General features: G+C 46.3%; 1 long non-coding RNA gene across 1 annotated transcript in view; it reads right to left on the bottom strand.

The window, feature by feature from the left end:
* Positions 1-20,260, bottom strand: part of LOC130272855 (uncharacterized) — a 59,937-nt gene that overhangs the window by 24,438 nt on the left and 15,239 nt on the right. Inside the window, exon 2 of the long non-coding RNA XR_008843764.1 lies at positions 18,770-18,923. This is a non-coding gene — a long non-coding RNA (uncharacterized LOC130272855). The remainder of the gene's footprint in view (positions 1-18,769; positions 18,924-20,260) is intronic.

Below are 20,260 nucleotides of genomic sequence, written 5' to 3'. Positions count from 1 at the left end.
CATTCAGTGCAGCAGGAGGTATTGTCACTGAGAAGAGGAGTCACCTTGGTTAAAAAAGTCTGGATTACCTCACCTTTCTTAAGATGAATGAGGGATGGATCCCGAAGGGACTGACACTGGGCGATGCATTTGACTGTACAAGGCCACCAACTAGGGTTCAAGCCGCAATGTTTTAGGGCACTTTCTGCCTGGCGAAACAAACAGAAGTTTTTCTGGCCACTGCTACAGCTGCGGCTGAGACAATACACATTTTTTCATCCATGTGTACATGCCTAATTTTTCTGGCCTCTGCTGCTGCACTTGTTATGGTGCTGCAATTTTTCTGGCCGCTGCTACAATACCAAATTTTCCAGCCAGGTGGACATGCCTAATTTTTCTGGCCTCTGCACTTTTTCTGGTGCTGCAATTTTTCTGTCTGCTGCTACAGATGCGGCTGCGACAATACCAAATTTTTCATCCATGTGTACATGCCTAATTTTTCGGGCCTCTGCTGCTGCACTTGTTATGGTGCTGCAATTTTTCTGGCCGCTGCTACAGAAGCGGCTGCAACAATACCAAATTTTTCAGGCATGGTACTCTCTGCTGACATCTCTGTCCATTTTAGCAACCGTGGATATTAGATGTATGCTAAGGGTAGCATGGTGGTTCAGAGCTTAGCACTGCTGCCTTGCAGCGCTGGGGCCTTGGGTTCAAATCCCACTATGTGCTGCCTCAGAGGGGCTCTAACTATGTGCTGCCTAAAGGGGGAATCTAACTATGTGCTGCCTAAAAGGGGGCTATATGTGCTGCCTAAAGGGAGGCTCTAACTATGTGCTGCCTAATATGGGGGATCTAACTATGTGCTGCCTATGTGCTGCCTAAAGGGGGCTAAAGCATGTTATTCCAAACCATTTAGGAATGTTAGGTGATTTATGCCCTTTATGGATTAAAACCAGACTCTGCATCAACTATGTAATTTTCCATGGGAGTTTTGCCATGGATCCCACTCCGGCACACCACAGTCCAGGAATGGTCATACATTGTTGTAGGTAAGTATCTGTCCTCTTCTCTGTGTAGAAGGTCCTCCAGACCACTTGTACCGATGGACGTCACTGTAAGTATTGGGTCCTACAGGTTAATTAGTAACTCTTATGTTTGTTTACATTGATGCCCACGTCCCCGGTATTGACCTACAGATCAATGATTCTGGAGTGATGCCGCGCGCTGCATTAAGACCCTTCACGACTTGTAATTGACGACTCGTAGATGAAAGTCCAGATTTGTGTGTTCTCCTCGTCACCGGCGTGACAGATAAATGAACGGCATAAAACTTCCGCCCACATAGAACCATTCATTGTATCATTCTGAGAAGAGATCATCCTTATCATTTTCTTTGTACGACCGCCAGATCTTCTACAAGAATGTCCATTCTATCTATACAGCATCGTGCAGCCTCTCACCCGCCACTTATGTGGGAAGACTGTAATTGGCGCAGCCATAAGGACTCTTATATCCTAATATGTATAGTGTTTACAATTGGGGGAAATTACTTATACAATTTATAAAGGACGAAGAGAGCGTAAGAGAAGAGAACTGAACATCAACCCAATGACATCTCATTCCTGTCCGTTATGTCTCTTTCTATAATATTATTCATTGATACAGTTTTGAAATAATAATTATTATAGGTGATGACAGCTAAAAAGAGATAATGTAATATTCTTAAAATTAAGACACAGTATTATAGTAGTTATATTCTTGTATATAGGAGCAGTATTATAGTAGTTATATTCTTGTATATAGGAGCAGTATTATAGTAGTTATATTCTTGTATATAGGAGCAGTATTATAGTAGATATATTCTTGTATATAGGAGCTGTATTATAGTAGTTATATTCTTGTATATAGGAGCAGTATTATAGTAGTTATATCCTTGTATATAGGAGGCAGTATTATAGTAGTTATATTCTTGTATATAGGAGCAGTATTATAGTAATTATATTCTTGTATATAGGAGCAGTATTATAGTAGTTATATTCTTGTATATAGGAGCAGTATAAAATAGGAGTTATATTCTTGTATATAGGAGCAGTATTATAGTAGTTATATTCTTGTATATAGGAGCAGTATTATAGTAGTTATATAAACCATTGAGGAGGAGAAGGTAGAAAGACCGCACTCACCCACTGTACTTGCTGGTAGATTGCAGATTTATTCAAAATGCAAAAAACAATTCCATATGGTGGAGGACGTGGAGGGGAAAAAAAGCCAAACGGACTAGTTTCGCGCCAGCCGGCGCTTTCTCTGACTGGGCTACCTAGTAGCCCAGTCAGAGAAAGCGCCGGCTGGCGCGAAACTAGTCCGTTTGGCTTTTTTTCCCCTCCACGTCCTCCACCATATGGAATTGTTTTTTGCATTTTGAATAAATCTGCAATCTACCAGCAAGTACAGTGGGTGAGTGCGGTCTTTCTACCTTCTCCTCCTCAATGGTTTATGTTATCTGACATTACACCTGCACCCCCAGGTACGGCAGTACCTCAAATCATCCGGATAGCCCTTTATGCATTGCCTCAGGATTTCATTATTGTACAGGGACATATACTCTTTGGTGCCACTTTTTTTCCCTTCTCTCTTTGGACATTTATAGTAGTTATATTCTTGTATATAGGAGCAGTATTATAGTAGTTATATTCTTGTATTTAGGAGCAGTATTATAGTAGTTATATTCTTGTATATAGGGGCAGTATTATAGTAGATATATTCTTGTATATAGGAGCAGTATTATAGTAGTTATATTCTTGTATATAGGAGCAGTATTATAGTAGTTATATCCTTGTATATAGGAGGCAGTATTATAGTAGTTATATTCTTGTATATAGGAGCAGTATTATAGTAGTTATATTCTTGTATAAAGAAGACACTATTATAGTAGTTATATATTACATCTATATGATGGGACTATTTTACAGGAATAGCTACAACTCTAGTGATGTAGAAGACAATATAGGGTTAACGTGTATATTTATAGGATTTACGCTTTTACTGCTTTGGAAGTGGAAGGGATAATAAATATAAAGGGACTGATGTTTTAGAGCAGGATATATTTAGTGCATATACATATTTATATATCGTTTATTACATTACAGTAATTTCAGGAATTTAGCTGCTGGAATCTCTTGGCGCTCGCTGTAACTCTTAGTGCTGTTCATTTCTCTATCTTGATGTTAATGTTCTTGTTTTTTTAGGTTTGTTCAGATGGTAAATTATATATATTCATGTATAGAATAAATCCTTTACTTATCCCTAATACACAACTTATCCCTTCAACTGCGTAAATCCAAGAACCAGTCTTAGTTGATGAGTCACTTGACGGGAAAGATTCTACTTGTCCCTGGAGATGACACCGCGATGGGTTTTGTCTACAGCAGTGTTTTCAAACTGTGGCCCTCCAGAGATTGCAAAACTTCAACTCCCATCATGCCCGGAAAGCCCTCTAGTCCCCGTGCTACAGACAAGGTCCCAAGCAGAAGCTTACCAGCCCCCCTCTGATTGATCTGTCTAACCGGTACTCTGTCCTTGAAGACATCTCCTCCCCCTCCTTGGAGGGGGGTGTCGAGGATGGGGTGCCTGAAGTGGGGGAGCCTCCAGGGGGAACTGGTCCCTGTCCTGATGGGGCTGTTTCCTCAGGGAATGGGGCCAAACCAGAGCCAGGCGGAGATGGGGATTTAAAAATGGACCAGTCAGAGTCCAAAAAAAGGTTAAAAGAGAAAGAAGCCTCTTCATCTGGGGATGAGGGGGTAAAGAAGAGACAGAAATGAGAGGGTTAGGGCTGTCTAACTTAATCACCCATGATGGCGGCACTCACCTCATTGACGCTTTCATCTATTAACTGTGCCAGCATTACGGCTAGATTTGCAGCCTTTGAATTTCTCGGCCATGTTGAAGCCAACATTTTCTTTTTACAGAAGACCAGGTTGTCAGATCTAGCCTCTCTGGTTAAAGCCAGAAGAGAGTGGAGGCGCGGCCCCTCCCACTGGTAACTTGCGGCTGAGCCGTATAGTAGGGTGGCGGTCCTTTTTACTGCTCCTGTTGAATGCCGACGGGTTATTGAGTTAGAAATGGGGAGATGCCTGATCTTAGATGTCCTCATGAAGCGGCAAGAGCTTCGGCTTATTAACATCTACGCCCCACAAACAAAGGGGGGGACAAAAAGATCTCTTTATGATGATTAAGCCCTTTCTTTTTACAAGCCGACAGGTGATCTTTGGAGGGGATTTCAATACTGTCACGAGATCCCAAGATAGGAGAGGTTCTAATGATCAGTTGGCTTATGATAGCATAGCTCTCAATAGTATAGTTAGGGAAGCTCGCCTAGAGGACGCCCACATCCGGAGCCCCTCAGGCCACGTGGGTTTCACCTATCATCGAGGTAGCTGCAGGTCTAGCACTATTTAAAGGAGGAAACCGTCTCTTCTGCAGTGTCCGTGGTTGAGGTGGAGTTCTCTGATCACTGTATGATTTTGTTTTCCCTGAATGTTTCAGAGACCCCTCGGATGGGTAAAGGTTATTGGAAGCTGAATTCGTACCTCCTGGAGGAAGCGGAGGGAAGACAGTCCTTTCAGGATTTTCTTCAGAGTCAGGTACCTTTACTGGACCTATGTAGTAGTAAGTCAGAGTGGGGGGAGATGTTCATGAAGCGGGTTGCGGGGTTCTTCCGCCAGCTCTCGAGCCTCAGGTCCCTGAACAGGTATCGCTTGTATCAGGGTCTGAGGAGGAAACTCAAGCTTGTCGTCTCGACTGGAGGTAGCCGAGAGGATACCTCCAGAGTGAAGTCCTTGCTGGTGAATAAATCGAGACAGGATGTCGGCTTTCCTGGCTGAGACCATTCCTGAGCCAGGGGTTGACCGCTCTCTTGGCGTTTTGGCAAACAAAATCAGGGAAGAGGAAGTAAGACTGGCGATCAAAGGGCTTGCCCCTAAGTCGCCAGGTCCGGATGGCTTAACATCCGAGTGGTACAAGATATTTAAAGAGTCTTTAGCTCCCCTCTTACTGAGATATTCAATGAGTGTCTATCCTCGGGCACACTGCCAAAGTTATTGAGGAGTTCAGCCCTGATTGTTCTCTCAAAGGGTAAAGATCCCAGCTGTAATGAGAATTGGAGACCCATAGCTCTTCTCAATTAGGACAGGAAGCTTCTGGCCAAGATACTGTTTAAGGTGAAGTTTGCACCCAGGCTCCTTTCGGGGGCCCAGCATTGCTCGGTTCCAGGCCGTAGCACCTTAAGTGCTGTTCTCGGAGTCCGGAAGGCAGTGGAGCAGAATAGTACAGGTCTCTGGAAGGGGTATTTGCTGCCCTTGGATCAGGCCAAAGCATTTGATCGGGTGAACCACTAGTACCTCATTTCCATCCTTCTGAGATACTTCTACCGAGTACTTTTGTTAATTGGCTTTAAGATCTTGTATGCACTCTGGTGAACGGGTGGTCTAGCCGCTCTTTGAGGTGGGGTCCGGAGTCCGTTAGGATTGTCCTTAGAGCCCGCTTTTATACGTGTTCTTGATCGATCCCTTCATTTGGAGGGTAGATTGTGGGCCGTTGGTGGAAGTCGGGATGAGTCTGGTGGAGCTGGATGTCGCCCAGAGAGTGGTGGTGTACGCTGATGATGTCACCATTTTTGTGTCCTCGAGAGAGGAGGTCGATGTGGTGATGTTGGATGTTGAATGCTACTCGAAGGCATCGTTTTTTAAGATCAACTGGGATAAGTGCAAAAGTCTTTGGCTGGGAGGGGGAGATCCCACGTTTGATCTTCCGGACACCCCTCCAGCGCTCAAGTTTGGGTGTTTTGAGTTGTAAATTTAATTTTCTTTTTGTATAGGTAAAGATATGGATGTGTTTGCATGTACCGTATTTATCGGGGTATACCACGCACCGGCCTATAACACGCACCCTCTTTTTACCAAGGATATTAGGGTAAAAAAAGTTTTTTACCCAAATATCCTTGGTAAAATGAGAATGCATGTGTGTGCCTGTGTATACCCCGATACACTGTTTCTGACCCTGCAGAAGCCCCGCTTCTCTTCCCCTGCCTTTCCAGGGGTCTAGAGCCCTGCTGCCGCCGCTTCTCTCCCCCTGCTATCGACGCCGCTGCCCCTTCTCTCCCCCTGGCTATTGGTGCTGCTGCCCCTTCTCTCCCCCTCTCTATCGGTGCGGCTGCCCCATTGCCGGCGCCGATAGCCAGGGGGAAAGAAGCGACGCCGGCATTGGGGCAGCGGCGCCGATAGTCAGGGGGAGAGAAGGGGCAGTGGGGCACATTGCCGGCGCCCCGTTGCCTCCCCCATCCCCGGTTGTATAATTACCTGTTGCCGGGGTCGGGTTCGCGCTGCTTCAGGCCTCCGGTGTGTGTCCCCTGCGTCGTTGCTATGCGCTGCACGGCGCGGCGCAATGATGAGTGACGTCACAGCGCATAGCAACGACACAGGGGACACACACCGGAGGCCTGAAGCAGCGCAAACCCGACCCCGGCAACAGGTAATTATACAACCGGGGATGGGGGAGGCAATGGGTGCCGCTGCCCCTTCTCTCCCCCTGTCTGTCGGCGCCACTGCCCCATTGTCGGCGCTGCTTCTCTCCCCCTGGCTATCGGCGCCGGCAATGGGGCAGCGGCACCCATAGCCAGGGGGAGAGAAGGGGCAGCGGCGCCAATAGCCAGGGGGAGAGAAGCGGCGGCAGCAGGGCTCTAGACCCCAGGACAGGCAGGGGCAGAGAAGCCGGCAGGTCTCTGCACCTGCAAAAGCCGCTGCAGTATATTGATTTAAAGCGCCCGCTTTAAATCATTGAACTGCAGCGGCTTATTGGCGTATAACACGCAGATAGACTTTAGGCTAAGAATTTTAGCCTAAAAAATGTGTGTTATATGCCGATAAATATGGTATTTGGCATAGTATTATTATTATCATTATTATTATTGTTATTGTTATTATTTTTGTTATTGTTATTATAAAAAAAGTTAAAAACTATAAATTTGGAGAGAAATTTTTTTATTTTTTCATTTAAATAATGGTGTGTAGTGGGAGTGCTTGTTGTGTTTTCTGTTTGCAATGTGTGTTTTCCTAAGTCTGGGTGTTTTTGAGTTACAGCTAAATTGTGCTATTTTTATGTTTCTTTTTTGGTAATGCAAGTTGAGTATGTATGTGAGTGTTGTTAGATATTTGGTTATGTAAGGTACGTTTCTAGTATTTTCAGGAAAACTGGGCTGGCCGGTTAGGCAGGATCTATGTTCTTTTATTTTAAATGTAAAGTTTGGGTTTATGTTATTTCCTGTTGTTGTTTTCAGTTATGGCAAAGTTGTGCTGGTTTTGTGTTTGTTATGATTTATATTTTTCTAATAAAAGATTTACAGGATATAACTCAGGATCAGTACAGGATAAGTAATGTAATGTATGTACACAGTGACCTCACCAGCAGAATAGTGAGTACAGCTCTGGAGTATACTACAGGATATAACTGAGGATCAGTACAGGATCAGTAATGTAATGTATGTACACAGTGACCTCACCAGCAGAATAGTGAGTACAGCTCTGGAGTATAATACAGGATATAACTCAGGATCAGTACAGGATAAGTAATGTAATGTATGTACACAGTGATCTCACCAGCAGAATAGTGAGTACAGCTCTGGAGTATAATACAGGATATAACTCAGGATCAGTACAGGATAAGTAATGTAATGTATGTACACAGTGACCTCACCAGCAGAATAGTGAGTACAGCTCTGGAGTATAATACAGGATATAACTCAGGATCAGTACAGGATAAGTAATGTAATGTATGTACACAGTGACCTCACCAGCAGAATAGTGAGTACAGCTCTGGGGTATAATACAGGATATAACTCAGGATCAGTACAGGATAAGTAATGTTATGTATGTACACAGTGACCTCACCAGCAGAATAGTGAGTACAGCTCTGGAGTATAATACAGGATATGACTCAGGATCAGTACAGGATAAGTAATGTAATGTACACAGTGACCTCACCAGCAGAATAGTGAGTACAGCTCTGGAGTATACTACAGGATATAACTGAGGATCAGTACTGGATAAGTAATGTAATGTATGTACACAGTGACCTCACCAGCAGAATAGTGAGTACAGATCTGGAGTATAATAAAGGATATAACTCAGGATCAGCACAGGATAAGTAATGTATGTACACAGTGATCTCACCAGCAGAATAGTGAGTACAGTTCTGGGGTATAATACAGGATATAACTCAGGATCAGCACAGGATAAGTAATGTAATGTATGTACATAGTGACCTCACCAGCAGAATAGAGAGTACAGCTCTGGAGTATACTACAGTATATAACTGAGGATCAGTACAGGATAAGTAATGTAATGTATGTACATAGTGACCTCACCAGCAGAATAGTGAGTACAGCTCTGGGGTATACTACAGTATATAACTCAGGATCAGCACAGGATAAGTAATGTAATGTATGTACATAGTGACCTCACCAGCAGAATAGTGAGTGCAGCCCTGGAGTATACTACAGGATATAACTCAGGATCAGTACAGGATAAATAATGTAATGTATGTACTCAGTGACCCCCCCCCCCCCCCCCCCCACCACCACCAGCAGAATAGTGAGTACAGATCTGGAGTATAATACAGGATATAAATCCAGGATCGGTACAGGATAAGTAATGTAATGTATGTACATAGTGACCTCACCAGCAGAGTAGTGAGTACAGATCTGGAGTATAATACAGGATATAACTCAGTATCAGTACAGGATAAGTAATGTAATGTATGTACACAGTGCTCTCACCAGCAGAATAGTGAGTGCAGCCCTGGAGTATACTACAGGATATAACTCAGGATCAGTACAGGATAAGTAATGTAATGTATGTACACAGTGACCTCACCAGCAGAATAGTGAGTAGAGCTCTGGAGTATAATACAGGATATAACTCAGGATCAGTACAGGATAAGTAATGTAATGCATGTACACAGTGACCTCACCAGCAGAATAGTGAGTACAGATCTGGAGTATAATACAGATACAGGATATAACTCAGGATCAGTACTGGATAAGTAATGTAATGTATGTACACAGTGACCTCACCAGCAGAATAGTGAGTACAGCTCTGGAGTATAATACAGGATATAACTCAGGATCAGTACAGGATAAGTAATGTAATGCATGTACACAGTGACCTCACCAGCAGAATAGTGAGTACAGATCTGGAGTATAATACAGATACAGGATATAACTCAGGATCAGTACTGGATAAGTAATGTAATGTATGTACACAGTGACCTCACCAGCAGAATAGTGAGTACAGCTCTGGAGTATAATACAGGATATAACTCAGGATCAGTACAGGATAAGTAATGTAATGCATGTACACAGTGACCTCACCAGCAGAATAGTGAGTACAGATCTGGAGTATAATACAGATACAGGATATAACTCAGGATCAGTACAGGATAAGTAATGTAATGTATGTACACAGTGACCTCACCAGCAGAGTAGTGAGTACAGCTCTGGAGTGCTGACCAATTAGTTGCGGGTGTGGTCGTGCTTCAGCTGTGCTGTGTGTGTCTGCTGTGTCTCCTGAGCTCCAGGGATTTCCATCTGTTCCACCTGGGGCCTGCTTCCTCCTCCCCAGGGAGGGAGTGGGTTTCCAGGCATGAGTGAGGGAGGCGAGGCCCAGGCTTCTACTCCTCGGAATAGGCCGCAGGGGAGCAGTGGAAGCCAGCAAGCGGCCGGAACATCGGAGGATTTGGGGGTGAGGCGTTCCACCAGGAGTCGCAGCAATGCTACTCCAACTCCCCCCACAGAGGTGAGAAGCTCCAAGGCTGGATCCACCTCGGGAAAGCTGGGTGTTTCCAGCGGAAAGCTGGGTTCATCAGGAAGAAGGCAGAGTACTCACGGAGGTGAAGCCGACCTCAGTGAGGAAGGCTGGGAAGTGCTGAGGACCCGGGAGTCTATTTCCACCCATACCTCCCGGGTAAAAAGTCACCTCCTTGAGTATGAAGACGCCTGTAAGGCCATCAGGAGGCTACGAGAGGAACTGCGCTGTGCCCCAGCCAGGCAAAAAAAGAAAAAGACAGAGATCCAGGGGCAGTTAAAGAGACTTATGGCTGAAATACAAGCTTTGGAGGAGAGGAGAGGAGAATTACTGGCGAAGAGTGGGCCATTTAAAGAAAAATTGGAAAATGGAGAAAGATTCAAGGTAATGGAGGAAAAGGAAAATAAAAGGTTGATGGGGCTGCAACCTGAGAGCCAGGTGGATGATGTGGAGGAGATGGAGGAAGAACAGCAGCAGGCCCTGTACAGTGGGCCCCCTGCACAGCAATCAGCATTATCACCTGCCGACTTAGGGGAGGACAGTGACAGCATCTACCAGGGAAGGGCGCTAATGGCCCAGATCCGCATGCTGGAATCCCCAGTGTGTCCTCAGAACCTGGTGTTTGGAGATGAGCTCCCAAATGAGGCACCTGGGGGTAAGAAGAAGAAGACCAAGCCAAAGCAGCAAGAAGTGGTGAGTTACATCTACACCCCCCTCCCTGTAAACCCTGAGTCGGCCGCAGGGTCAGCTCATTGTGCAAGCCCCGTTACCCAGCCCAGCCCATGTTCTGTGGTGGACTCGGTGCAAAGGTGCGGGGAGAGTACAGATACTAAAAGGGCGCAGAGCTCCATGCCTGTTTGCAGTAGCAGGGATGGAGCAGAGAAGGCATCGGCCGCAAGGCCAGACAGTGAGGGCAGCCCAGCGGTGGGCATAGAGGCAGGATCCGGTGCTTTAGTTCGCTCTCCTGTGGGAGAGGGGGGTGACTCAGTGCCGGAGGTAGTCGTGGTGGCTAAGGGAAAAAGAGATTCTCCCAAAAGTAGAAAAAAACTTTTGTTTTGCATTGGCGCCGCTGATCCAGATCAGCGGCGCCCAGGAGCTGGACATTCTAGTACGGATGAGGCGGAGGGTACCGGTAAAAACAGGGCTGGGGCCGCTAATAAACAGGTTAGGCAGGCTTCCCGGTCCTTGTATAAGGAACCGGTGACCTGTCCTGTGGTGATGGCTCCAGCTCTGGTACCCAGTGATGCTGACAGTACAAAATCTACGCCAGAACGCACCGGTCCAGCCAGTATGAATGTGGAGGTTAATGTTGGAGTGACTGAGGGTGTGAATGAGGTGAATAATTCATATGTTACTAAAAATCTGTCTGGGGCTTTGAATGGTGGTTTGGGCTGTAGCACTGGTGGAGGTATGGGGGGCACATCAGCTAAAATAGGGGTCAATGGTTTGGGTATGGATTATGTGGAGGAGGGTGGTGAAGGGGCACAGATTAGTGGTGGGAATGTAGGGCCTGGTCCAGTTGCACCCCCAGCGGTGGCAGCACCCGTCCGCAGCTACGCGAATGTCACCGCTGGGGGAAGGGGGGCAGCTTCCTCGTCCTCTGGCTCTGGGGAGAGCAGTTTGCAGCAGCGTCTCCTGGGGGCCTTAAGGAGAGGGGAGAGATCAATCAATGTAGAGGGTAGGGAGGTTGATCTATCCTTTTGGATAGAAAGACATGGTCTTTCAGCCTTCCGAGAGGAAAGAGGGGGGGGATAATGTGTGGTCCCTCCCTACTGCCGGGCCAGGTGGTCTCCGAAGGAATGTGGTCCGGCTGAGGTGGAGAGGCAGTGATACATGTCCTCCAAGATCTAAAGTTGTTGAGCTTCTGCTGAAGTTGGGCTTTAAGGCAGCTGACATCTATGCCTTAATTCATCCTTATTGTACCCCTGAGTTCGATATCAGCTTTGTTCGGCCGGAGGGGCTTGAGCTCTTCTGGTCGAATTATGAGTTGGTAAAGAATGAGCCCGGCTGGCGAGACTTTGCCATTCAGGCAGTGTCTCGCCAAAATAATGTCAAGAAGGTGACCGTTTTAACCCGTAACTAATCGCTTTCTTGTATTGACATCATGACGTGGCTAGGTCAGTATGGTGAGGTGGTGGAGGTCCCAAAAAAGAACAGGGATGAATATGACATCTGGTCAGGGGCCTGGACGTTTATGGTCAAACTGAGGCGTTCAGGAAACACAGTTACCCATATACCATCTGCGACCTTCCTCGGAAGGGATCGTATCCAGATCTTCTACCAGGGTCACCTGAAGCTCTGTCACAGATGTGGTGACCCCACACATTTTAGTGCCAATTGCACTGTGCAGAAGTGCACTCTGTGTGGGGAAATAGGCCATCTCGCTACATCTTGTGCAGAGATTAGGTGTCACCTGTGTGGTGACTTAGGTCACCCATTCATTCGCTGCCCTCGTTCCTTTGTCAACGCGGTTGTTGCCCCGGTGGGAGTAAGCCGTGAGGTGGATTCTGCTGGGGGGATGGCTGTCAGGGATGAAGGGGTTCAGGGGCCAGGGAAGAAAAGTAAGCAGAAGACGCCTGCCCAACTGAGGCGTCTCGAGAAGCGTCAAAGGGACAGGGAGATTCAGGTCTCACAGGAGCATCAACCAACTGGGGTGACTCCTAATCCTGTCCCTGCGGCCAGTCTTACTGCTGAGGCCCTGGGGGATAGTGAACTGGATGAGGAGATTGGGAAGATCCACAAAGAGGGGGATGCCGTCTCCTCACTGTCCTCCCATGGTGGGAGCGCGGATGAGGACAGTGGGGGATGGGCAGAAACAAAGCGGGGTACTCGGAAGAATAAGAAAAGGAGAGATGTAAGATCTTCTCCCACCCGCCAGATGCCAAAGGAAGGTACAACTGATCTCCCTCTGATTGGTCTCTCCAACCGGTTCCGAGCCCTCCGCGACATTTCCTCTTCGGAGGAGGGGGGAGGGCTGGGGGTGAGGTTCCGGATGTTGCGGTGGGGCTCACAGGAGACGCTGAGTCCTCTCTCCCTGGGGAATCTATGTCTTCAGGGGGGGAGACTGGCCCAGAGTCAGGGGACGAGGAAAATGTATATAAAGGGAAAATGGACACATCCATCTCACTAAAAAGGGGTAAACCATCATCTGATGAGGAGGGTGGTGGGGTGGATGGGAAGGATGGTGGGAAAAAGAAAGCTGTCTAACTCAATCACCCTTGATGGCGGCACCCTCTCCGTTGACTCTGGCATCCATTAATGTTGCCAGCATAAAGTCAGATATGGCTCGATTTGCGTCCTATGATTTTTTTGCCCATATTAATGCTAATATTTTATTTTTGTAAGAGACCAGGCTAACAGATATGTCATCTATCTACAAGGCTAAAAGAGAGTGGAGGAATGGGCCCTCCTACTGGTCTCTTGGGGCCGAGCAGTATAGCGGAGTGGCGGTCCTTTTTACCGCAGCGGTAGAATGCCGACGGGTTATCGAGTTAGAAATGGGGAGGTGCCTGATCTTAGATGTCCTCATGAAGGGACAAGAACTTCACCTTATTAACATCTACGGCCCACAGTCTAAGTGGGACCGGAAGTGTCTCTTTATGAGGATCAAGCCCTATCTTTTTACAAGTCGGCAGGTGGTCTTTGGAGGGGATTTTAATGCTGTCACGAGGCCCCAAGACAGGGGAGGTGCCAGAGACAAGCTGACTTATGATAGCGTCGCCCTTAATAGCATAGCGAGTGAGGCTCGCCTGGTGGATGTCCACATCCGGCACACCCCAGGCCACGCGGGATTCACCTATCATAGGGGTAGTTGTAGGTCTAGGATAGATAGGTTTTATTTAAAGGAGGAGGCCGTCTCTTCAGCAGTGTCTGTTGTTGAGGTGGAGTTCTCCGATCACTGTTTAATTTTGTTTTCTCTGAATGTTACAGAGACCCCCCGGATGGGCAGAGGCTATTGGAAGCTGAATTCGTCTCTCTTGGAAGAAGCGGAGAGAAGACAGTCCTTTGAGGATTTTCTTCAGAGCCAGGTACCATTGATGGGCCTTTGTAGCAGTAAGTCAGAGTGGTGGGAGATCTTCAAGGAAAGGGTTGCGAGATTCTTCCGCCAGCTCTCGGGCCTCAGAAGCCTAAACAGGTACCGTTTGTACCAGGGCCTGAGGAAGAAACTTGAGAACCTTGTCTCGACTGGAGGTAGTCGTGACGATATCTCCAGAGTGAAGTCCTTGCTGATGAAGTGCCAGTACGACAGACACGCATCTTTGGTTTTTGAGAGGGATTACGGGAAGTACCGCTCGCCCGACCCTTACAGAAACTGCAAGATGTCAGTGAATAGTAAAATAGTCTCAGGACTGATTGATAGTACGGGATCCTTGAAAAGGTCCAGATCAGGGATCCTGGAGGTCGTCAGATCCTTCTACTTGCACCTCTTGGGAAGGAAGGATCTAGATCGAGATAAGGTATCAGCTTTCTTGGCTGAAACTGTCTCTGAACCAGGAGTAGACCCCTCTCTTGACGTTTTGACAGAGATGATCCGGGAAGAGGAAGTCAGGATGGCTATTGATGGGCTTGCCCTCAAGAAGTCACCCGGTCCGGATGGCTTAACATCTGAGTTCTATAAGACCTTTAAGGACACTTTGGTTCCCCTCTTGACTGCGATTTTTAATGAGTGTCTATCCTCGGGCACTCTGCCAAAGTCAATAAGGAGGTCAGCGCTGATCATCCTGTCAAAGGGTAAAGACCAATCCTACATTGAGAATTGGCGTCCCATAGCTCTTCTCAATGCGGACAGAAAGATTCTGGCAAAAGTGCTGTTTAACCGGCTGGTGGAGTTTGCACCCCGGCTCCTTTCGGGGGCTCAGCATTGCTCTGTTCCGGGCCGCAGTACATTTAGTGCTGTGCTCAGTGTCCGGGAGGCTGTGGAGCAGGGTAGGGCTGGCCACTGGAAGGGGTACTTGCTGTCCTTGGATCAGGCAAAAGCGTTTGATCGGGTTAACCATGAGTACCTCTGGTCTGTTCTTCTGAGATATGGCCTGCCGGGGGGGTTTGTTGATTGGCTTAAGACCTTGTATGTAGGGGCAGAGAGTTTCCCGCTTGTGAATGGTTGGATTGGTCGCTCCTTAGAGGTTGGGTCTGGTGTCCGTCAGGGTTGTCCTTTAAGCCCTTTGCTGTACGTGTTTGCAATTGATCCTTTCCTTAGGAGGATTGATTGTGGACCGTTGGCGGGGGTGAGAATGGACCTGTCGGTGCTGGATTCGGCTCTGAGGGCGGTAGCGTATGCTGATGATGTCATTGTGTTTGTCTCCTCAGAAGAGGAGGTCAGGTGGGTGATGTCAGAGGTGGACCGCTACTCGGAGGCATCCGGGTCCAAGATCAACCAGGATAAGTGTGAGAGTCTCTGGCTGGGAGGGGGAGATCCTAGTTTTGATCCCCCGGACGCCCTTCCAGAGCCCCAGGAATCTGTAAAAGTTCTCGGCATTGAATTTGGCCAAGGGGATTACCCCAAACAAAACTGGGACAGCAGGCTTAAGATCGCCGCTCAGAAGGTGGATCAGTGGAAGGGTTGGTCTTTGACCCTCAGGGAAAGAGTTAACCTGATCAAAACATTCCTGCTCCCTTTACTGATATATCTGGGCAGTGTATGCATGTTGCCAGAGCCTCTCTGGACCCGGGTCTACAGTGTGTTCTTCCAAATGTTATGGGGGAATAGACTGAACCTAGTGCAGAGGGAGGTTACTTACCGTACAAGGAGACTAGGGGGGTTGTGTATGGTCAACCCCGTGGTATTCCTAGTGAATACCTTTCTTAAGACCAATATAGCAAACCTCTGGTCAGAGAGGGCTCCTCCGTGGGTATCCTCCTGTAGGGGATGGTTTCGGCCTTTCTTCCAGGAATGGGAGACAGGAGGGCAAGTGAAGGATCTTCGCACACCACACGGGCATCTCCCGGCTTACGCTACCCCGGCTCTGAAGGTTATTCGTCGGTGGGGTCTGGGGATGTGGGAGATTAGGACTCTGTCGAGGAAATTCCTTGACAAGAGGGTCCTGTCTTCTCATTTCCAGAGGCCATTGGCGCTCAAGAATTGCCCAAGTCGGGATCTGGAGGTGGGTTTAGAGCTTTTGAATTCTATCAGGATCCCCTTGAAGTTTTGGGACTTGACTTGGCGCTGCTTCCATGGGAAACTGTGTGTGAGGGACAATCTGAAGTGCAGGAGCTCTGATGACTGGGGATGTCCCCGCGAAGAGTGTGGAGGCATGCTGGAAAGCATGGAGCATTTTCTGCTTCATTGTCCCTTTAACACAGAGGTTTACACCAGGGTGGGCGCTTCCATTGGTTGGCCTCGGCTGGCCAGTCTCTCCTATGCGGAATGGGCTTATGGGGCATTCAGAAACCTTGGAGGCTGGGACCGGTGCACTTTATTCCTAGTCAGCTCAGTGGTTAGGTACTACACGTGGAACGCACGGTGTTTAGTGTCGACGCAGCGTAAAATCCTCCCTGTGGATATGGTGGTTAGGAACATTCTCGGTGACCTGGTGAAGGTGCGCTCTCTGGAGTACGAGAGGCTGGGTGCTGGCAGGGCCTCTCGTCTGTGGAGGGGCTCTGCCTTTAAAGTGCCTTAGCCTGTTGTCTCCCCCTGGTGGTGGGCTGATGCTGGCACATTAGTCTTTTTGTTTTGAGCAGTCGTTTTATGGTAATATAGGGCTTGCAGGCACTGAACTTGAGCTTTAGGGGTTTGTTGTTTGGCTTATAGTGTTATATGTATTTGTTATTGTATTTATTGTTGTAGTCTATGTGTATACTTATGTATTGTATATATTATTAGTATATTATATATTATGTATATATTGTATATATTGTGTGATGTCACCTGGGGTTTGGGTTTAGTTTAGGTTGGGTGGTGGGTTAAAAGGGGGGAGGGGGGTTTGTATGGGACTTTTATATATACAGAAAATCCTGGACTGGTTCATGGACGTCTGGTAACATGTACTGGGGGCATGGGATGCGGGACCAGCTCAGGGCCAAAAAAAAAAAAAAGTGGTGTTATTTTGTTTGTGTTGGTTTTTATTATTTTGTATATATTATTATTGTTGTTGTTGTTATTCTTTTTGGTATATTACTGGTATTGGGTTTTTGGTATTGCAACTGGGCCAGGAAATTCACATTTAGTATTAGTGTATATTAGTGCATATAGTTTATTAGTATGGTATGGGTATTATGGGTATTATAGGAATATGTCTTTTGTAAATATTGTATATATTTGTTTGTGTGCAGGAATGAGTGTGGGGTGGACCGGTGTTGTATTTTATGCTATGGTGTTGGTTTTATGATCGTTATATTGATATGTTCTGTCGGATATGATATGTTTATGTTTTGTAATTTTTTACGTGATACATCATTTTATGTTTGAAATTTTAATAAAAGATCTACAGGATATAACTCAGGATCAGTACAGGATAAGTAATATAATGTATGTACACAGTGACCTCACCAGCAGAATAGTGAGTACAGCTCTGGGGTATAATACAGGATATAAATCTCAACACATTCTGCATATTTTATGGACATTTTAAGGTGTATTCCAATCATATATTGTGTTAGTATATCTGAAGCCCCTGCCATAACGTTATACCCAGTAGGTGACCCTCAGCACTCTGGACCCCTCACTGTCCTCCCCATCTGTCTGCGCTGCAGGGATATACAGCGCGGGGATCCCCATCTGGACAGTGTTGGTTATATCTCCCCATATATTCATCTGACCAGGTACACGGCTGTGCAGGGGGGAACCGTAAGGTATTGGACCCCACAAAACATATAGAGGAAACATATCCTACAGAAATGCCATCACTTTATAAGATGGAGACCCCTTTAATGCTTTTCATCAGATACAATGAATGAATACAACTCAAAACTTATCCGGGGATTTTCTCCTATTAATAGGGGACGGGGTCATCACTGCAGATCTATACACCGAGGATCATGGGAAACAAGTACAGTGGTCCCTCAACATACGATGGTTATCCGTTCCAAATGGACCATCGTTTGTTGAAACCATCGTATGTTGAGGGATCCGTGCAATGTAAAGTATAGGACAGTGGTCTACAATCTGCGGACCTCCAGATGTTGCAAAACTACAACACCCAGCATGCCCGGACAGCCAACGGCTGTCCGGGCATGCTGGGAGTTGTAGTTTTGCAACATCTTGAGGTCCGCAGGTTGAAGACCACTGGTATTGGAGGTTATACTCATGTGTCCCGCCACTCCGAACCGTCGCCGCTCGTCACCGCTGCCCTGGATGTCGCCTTCCATCGCGGTCGCCGCGTCCCTGGGGTGTCCCCGACGCTCCGGCAAGGCCTCTGCTTCCCCGGCATCCTCACTCTCCGTCGCCGGCATCACGTCGCTACGCACGCTGCTCCTATTGGATGACGGGACGGCGTGCACAGCAACGTGATGACGATGATGGAGAGCGCCGACGATGCAGAGGATCCCGAAGAGGAAGCGCCTTGAGCCCCGAGGACAGGTAAGTGATGTGAGATGAGACATTTGGCGCTGCGCCCGATCTTGTTTTGCTGCTCTGGTATTTACAGACCCCGTGCAGACATTACAGCGCCCCTCCTGTCTACAGTCTCTGCTGGGTATTACAGCTCCACTACATGTACATCTGATAAAGACAGATTGGGTGATCCATGAAATGCCAACTTATTTTCTGCTCTCATAAAAGATATTTATATGTGTTTAGATATAAGTTTTTATAAGGATAAGTAGAGAATGTGTCTGGCAGCGGCTCCGATACGTGATATAACCCGGTCAGTACCGAATAAGTAAAGAGAAGTTTTTGTAAAGTTACTGAAGGTTTAGACTGGATATAATATAAAACAGAGGGGCAGTAAGACGCTGACGTCTGCCTCTTATTTTCGCCGTCCTCAGGAGCCGTCACTCACCGCTCACCGACGTGTTTTTTTCACTTTCTGAAGATTCGGAATAAACTCTTCAGGGCAGAAATACAAAGGGAGAATCATCGTCATCTGCAGCGCCACGTGCTGACTCGCCAACGTCTTATCGCTTTATCACATCATCAGTTTCCAATTGTTTTGACTACAAAGTGAGAGGAGACATCAAAGGAAAGACAATGTATTAAATTCATGTTGTATCTCCAAAAACACACCATACCCTGCGACGGGCTGACAGCGGGCGGCGCACATCCATAATATATAATGCGCACTTCTCACTTATTTCTATGCAAAAAAAATCTTCTTACATCCTCTATAACTTGGTCATTACATTTCACTTTGAGCTTCAGAATTTCTTCCCTAGTCACATCCGAAGCTGCACCTTATAACATCACTGGTTTTCTGTCATCTCTCATCTCTCTGCTGCCCCCTGCTGGTTCCACATCTGAACAGCACGTTCTCTGCTGCAGTGCACAAGATGTCATGTGAGCGGCCGGAACCCCTGTACAGAAACTTCTGGGTTTTCTTTCTCCTTAGTGATGATTTCCCTTTCACATGTTGTTTGTCATTCTCCAGTCACAACCAAAGCTGTGTCTGCAACTTAGCAGTGTGTGAGCCGTGTTGCATTACTGCAGCCTTTGGTTGTCTATCTATTTATATATCTATAAATCTATCTCATATCTATCTATCATCTATCTCATATCAATTTATCATCTATATTTCTCTCTCATATCTATCTATATCATATCTATCATCTATCTATCTATCTCATCTATCTATCTATATCATATCTATCATCTATCTATCTATCTCATATCTATCTATCTCATATCTATCTATCTCATATCTATCATCTATATATCTATCTATCTCTCTCATATCTATCTATCTCATATCTAACTATCATCTATCTATCATCTATCTATTTCATATCTTTCTCATATCTTTCTATCTTGTATCTATCTCATATCTATCTATCTTGTATCTATCTCATATCTATCTATCTATCTCATATCTATCTATCTCCTATCTCATATCTATCTATCTCCTATCTCATATCTATCTATCTATCTCCTATCTATCTATCTCATATCTATCTCCTATCTATCTCATATCTATCTATCTCCTATCTATCTATCTCCTATCTATCCATCTATCTATCTCATATGTATCTAAAATCGTATGTAGAAGGCAGCACAACCCAAGCAAATTCGTAGTGAGGTACAGGGTGCCAGCAGGGTAACAGTCCCAGTCGCAGATCTAATACAAGTAAAGTCGAGCGGCACTCCTGAGATAAGCTACAAAAATAGGTACTTTATTGACCCATGAAAACACGACGTTTCAATGACATCGCGCCATCTTTATCAAGCATGGTCTAGTACATACAAGTGGGTGAATATATATGGTATACAATTAATAACAATCAACGTGTCATTAGTGCATTACAATATCTAAAAAAGCAAATACAGTGCAATAAAAATA

The sequence above is a fragment of the Hyla sarda genome, chromosome 5, assembly GCF_029499605.1.
Source record: "Hyla sarda isolate aHylSar1 chromosome 5, aHylSar1.hap1, whole genome shotgun sequence".
Taxonomy (NCBI): domain Eukaryota; kingdom Metazoa; phylum Chordata; class Amphibia; order Anura; family Hylidae; genus Hyla; species Hyla sarda.
Note: the sequence above shows the minus strand (reverse complement) of the source record. Positions and strands in the feature narration are given on the sequence as shown.